Source organism: Pipistrellus kuhlii, unplaced genomic scaffold, assembly GCF_014108245.1.
Source record: "Pipistrellus kuhlii isolate mPipKuh1 unplaced genomic scaffold, mPipKuh1.p scaffold_m20_p_7, whole genome shotgun sequence".
NCBI lineage: Eukaryota > Metazoa > Chordata > Mammalia > Chiroptera > Vespertilionidae > Pipistrellus > Pipistrellus kuhlii.
In genome coordinates this window covers 41,546,185-41,551,127 of record NW_023425573.1, presented here as the reverse complement: position 1 = coordinate 41,551,127, position 4,943 = coordinate 41,546,185, and the positions used below count along the sequence as shown (strand labels likewise).

The window sequence follows — 4,943 nt, the reverse complement described above, 5'->3', positions numbered from 1 at the left end:
CTCCCATCAGCCCATAGTTATTCCTAAAAACCTAACGTCTGACCACTCTTCTTGACAGGCCGACTGATAATTACTAGAGAAACAGGGGATTGGAGACAAGATGTGTGTGGCACAATGGTTCCATGGTCAAGAAAGTGTGGCAATTTGAACCCATGAGACCCTGTGTAAATTCATTGTTCACACTAGACTATGAAGGGCATGAGTACTTGTATATTAACAAAGCCCATTTATTTTTGTTTAATAAAAAAAATTGTTAGTGTTTCCTAACAATATTTGAACACAGAACTTTTTTTAACCACAACTTAAATACATTTTTATTGATTTCAGAGAGAAAGGGAGAGAGAGAGAGAGAGAGAAAGAGAGAGAAAGAGATCTACAATCAGCAATGATGAGAATTGTTGACTGTCCACTTCTTGCACGCCCCACCCTGGGGATCAATCTGCAACTTGGGCATGTGCGCTGACCAGGAATCCAACCATGACCTCCTGGTTCCTAGGTTGACACTCAACCACTGAGCCATGCTGGCCAGGCTACAACTTCTAACTTTTAACAGAATGTTATAAACTTATAGAAATGTGTTAGAGATATAATAAACTTTAACAAACTTTTATTTAGGATAACAATATAGTCTCCTTTTACCTGGCCCCTCACACAACATGAGAAAAGCCAGTAGAACTACAAGTCTTAAAAAAATAGAAACTTTTGTACCCGAGCAGCAAAGTGAGGTTTCTGTATCAATTGACTAGATAACAGAATAAAATGGTTATTCTGATATGAAAGTGAAACCTCTTGGGGCTAGTTCATTCCAAGCTGAGTTCTTCTTTGACATTTTGAACTTCACTAAAAGGAAGTGGCTTTAGTTGTTCACTAAAGCCACTTCCGGGGTGATGAACAAACCCTCCTGGTTGTAAGCACATTTCCTGCTGAGTCCTGTAGATTGTGGGGCCCCACGCAACTGAGTGAAGTGGAAAGAATTAGGAACAATTTGTTGATCTCAATTACCTTTTGCCTGCAAAGTCCAAATTTCATTAAAAACTAAATGCCAAACTGTATTTATGTTTTAGAAACAAGGCACCAAATTTGGATCCAGACTGTCCAGGTTACCTTTGAAAACTTCCATTGTCCCTTGTTTTGACTGAGGTTTTCCTTAAATACAATAATTTGCCCCAATTAAAATGGAGAGCATAACAAAATCCAGAAAGAATTAGTTTAGTTTACTAATTCTCTCTGTCCACCCACACTGTCAATGAATGACTCTACAGAGTGAGAAAGGGTTGGGTAGAAGGATGGCAGAAGGCTGTGCAGAAGGGAAATCTATGTGTAAGTTATTTTCCACTTGCTGCTTCACATCATTCTCTGTCTTCCCCATCCTGCATGGTGTCCAGTGGGCACTAGACCAAAGGGGGAGGGGCACCCCAAAAGCCATACAAATGCCCAACCACTATGCTGCACACCTAAACCAACACAACATTGAATGTCAACTGCAATTTAATTAACAATATAAAAATCCCCAACAGAAAATAAGAGTAGGGACTAAAATTAACTAAAGAAATGATTGAGCATCAAGTAGTTTGGAAAATAAATGAATGAATGTGTTCTTGTTTGTACTGGTAGTTGCTTCCTCCCAGATCCTCATCTTTGAAGGGAGAATAAAATGATTAACGTATCTCTGTATGTTAATGGAGCCCCCACATAAATCATCTAGTTGTAAAGAACTCATTCTCAATTTCCATTGAGTTGTGAAGCAAAAATATCCTGGAACAAAAATGTTTATATGAATCAGTGAACAGATACAATGGATGGCACTGGGTGGAGATACCCAATACTGACGCTTTGATGCATGTTCTGACCCTGTTAATATTTCTTTAATTCACTGATTCAGTTAGACCATCAAAACCTTCATAACCAACTGATTCTTTTTCTTGCAAACAGGGCATGAAGCCCCAGCCTTCTTTAATTTCTGGTACAATGAAAACAAGTAACAAGATGGCTTGTCCTCCCACGAATAATGTCCCTGTCTCTTGGTCTTTTCTCACATAGACGACATGGCATTGGGAGATTCCAGCAATCCTCCGTGTTTCCTAGAGCTGTTCTCTGTTTAGAGAGCGGTTAGCTGACTGTCCTCCTCTTGCTTGCTTTGATCTCTTGGCTTTCAGACCCGTGGGCCAAATCCAAGAATTCCACCACGTTGCAGGGAGGAGAGAATTTGGGGTTCCCTTCCCATCTATACGTGTTTAAGTTCTAACAACTGGAGCTGAGGTGGTTCTTCAGCAATCAGAGTCATCAATTCCTTCACACTCCTCTTCCCGTACAGAAGTGGTATCAGAGAGTGGGTTAACTTAGAACAATCTGAACACCAATCTTTCCTTGAGGCTCAACAACAAGCAGTGCCTCTTGCTTGGAGTGTTCAATTTCCTGCACTCAGTACACTGTCACTCATCCTCAGAGCAAAAGTGCTAGTTTTGCTCCGACAGGAATCATTCTCATGTCACGCCTGGGGGAAGAGAACATCAGTCCCCCATCTGTTTCTCACAGCCCTTTTTTTTTTTTTTTTTTTTTTGTAGTGTCTGAAAAAACTCCAACAGGCTAAGGTTGTTCACTAATTCCATTTTGCTTCATCTCTTATGTCCTCTCAAGTAGAACAGCTTAAATTACCCAATTTTCAGTCTTTTGAACTCATCAGTTCAGGCTTTCTGATGTTGACACATTATAATTGCTTGAACATAATGTGAACATTCACATTCATTTTTTTTCTCAAGCAAAATGTAAAACACAAGTTAATAAGACCCATTATTAAGATGCTGGGCTGTGTCTGCACCACTGTGCAAAGGAATATGCTAACCAAGATGAGAGATGGACCGGCTTCTTGTCTTGTGGTCTAGGGGGCTGAGCTTTTGTTGCTGTCTGAGTTTTCAGTAAAATGCTTCTCTCCCACCCTTGACTGCAGTGGCTTTGACATTTCAAAAGAACAGATGGAGGTGCAGGAAGAGGTAAGGAAAAGTTACACTCAGGCAGGTGGATGATCTTCAGCCTTATTTTGTAGAATCACATAAGTGCATGTCAGCCTACCACCTAGAAGAAATTTGTTTTTAATGATAAATTTACAGACTATTCAGCACTTCGTGCTCCCAGGTAGAGCAGTTTTTCTCCTCGGTGTTCAAGAGGAACACCAAGGCCTACATTGAACAGCAGTCATCCAAACTGCAGTGTGTGGCTTTTCTTTTCTCCACACGTTGGCAGCCAGCACTGCTGTTCTGAGAAGAGATTTCTCAGGGCCTGGCTTGACCGGCTGCAGTGGAGGCCTGGGGACAGCCCACTCTGCAAGGAAGGCCCTGGCTGAGTGGGGCCAGCTAGATGGGCTCTGAAGCCCATGAACAGCAGGCTCTGAAGTGGGTGTGGTATGGCAGGCAGGACACAGTCCAGGGGGGCAGGTTACAGAAGATGGCTTCTGAGAACAGCAATTCACACCAGAAAGGGCCAGGAGCACGGATCTGGGAAATTGGGAAGAGAAGGGTTTCAAGGCCACCCAGCAGGCCAGCATCACTAGGACACTGTCCTCCAGCAGCCAGGCCCCGAGCATCTGCCAAGGAAAAGGCAGAGCTAGTCCTACAGGTACTGACACCAGAGTCGTCAATTAGGTACAAGAACCAGAAGAGTCATATATGTAGGACTGGATGAAAAATGGGCCCTGGGCTCAGAAATGGATCCTGGTACTAAGGTGGGACATGAGGCAGAGGTGGGGAAGCTAACAATGCAGAAGACAGAGCTTCCATTTAAACAAGAAAGAATTAAAAAAAAAAAAAAAAAAAAAAGACAGAGCTTCCAAATAGAGCTCATTACTCCTGCTACTTGAAGTTTGATTTGATCCTGAAAGTGAAGGCTATGTCTTTGGATCTTTAGAAACTTCTTTCTCAGGGCTTAACCAAAATTCAGTTCCCTGAACATGCCTATGACACATAATATGAGTCAGGACTCTCGGAAGAAGGTGACAGAAAAACCAATTCACGTTTGCTTTAGACAACCACAAATGAAAGGTCTTTACTGGTCCATGTAACTGGAAAACACGGGGTAGACCCAGCCGCTATAATCACTGTTGGATTCAGGAGCTTAAATACTGTCCCTCCAGCTCTTCTCCATTTTTCATTTCTACTCGCCTGCCCAGTGGTGGGCTGGAAAATGTTTTTAACAAACTGCATTTCTGAAGAAAACAAGTGTATGTATGTACACACATAAACTTATTCTAAATTTCACTAATAGAAAGGATGTGTAGCACAACATATCACTACTGATCCTTTATTAAGAAATGTTAATATGCAAATTGTCCCCTTGGGAGTCTGACCAGGAGACTGGGAATTAGATCACTCACTATGACGTGTGCTGACCTCCAGGGAGCTGTGCGAAACATAGCAAGTGACCAGTGGTGGCAAGGCGCTGAGGGAGCGAGGGAAGAAGGAGGCGGGAAGGCCAGGAGGCAGGAAATCTGATCAGGCCTAGGGATCCTACCCCTTGCATGAATTTTGTGCACTGAGCCTCTAGTCAAATATATAAAAGCCTAAGTGACCTTCTGACAGTCTGACCAGTAGCTATGACATGCAATGACCATCAGGGGGCAGACACTCCAAATGGTAGCTATGATGTGTACTGACCACCAGGGGGCAGACAGCTGTGATTCTTGGGTGATGCACCCAGAACCAGAAAGAAGGAATCTTGATTCCAGAGTGTGTCACACAAAAACTGTCCTCTTGCAATCTGGGACCCCTTGGGGGATGTCAGAGAGCCAGTTTCAGCCTGATCCCTGCAGGCCAGGCTGAGGAATCCACTGGTGCATGAATTCGTGCACCAGGCCTCTAGAAAAATTTATAATTGTCTTTACATAAATTTTATAGAGCTAGTTTATTCTCATAGAATGCTCTTATTGATATTTGCCAAACTCTTGTATCTGT

General features: G+C 42.6%; 1 pseudogene; it reads right to left on the bottom strand.

Annotated features, from left to right (window-relative positions):
- Window positions 1-488: 488 nt before the first annotated feature.
- Window positions 489-3,580, bottom strand: LOC118709295 (annotated as a pseudogene).
- Window positions 3,581-4,943: the final 1,363 nt, after the last annotated feature.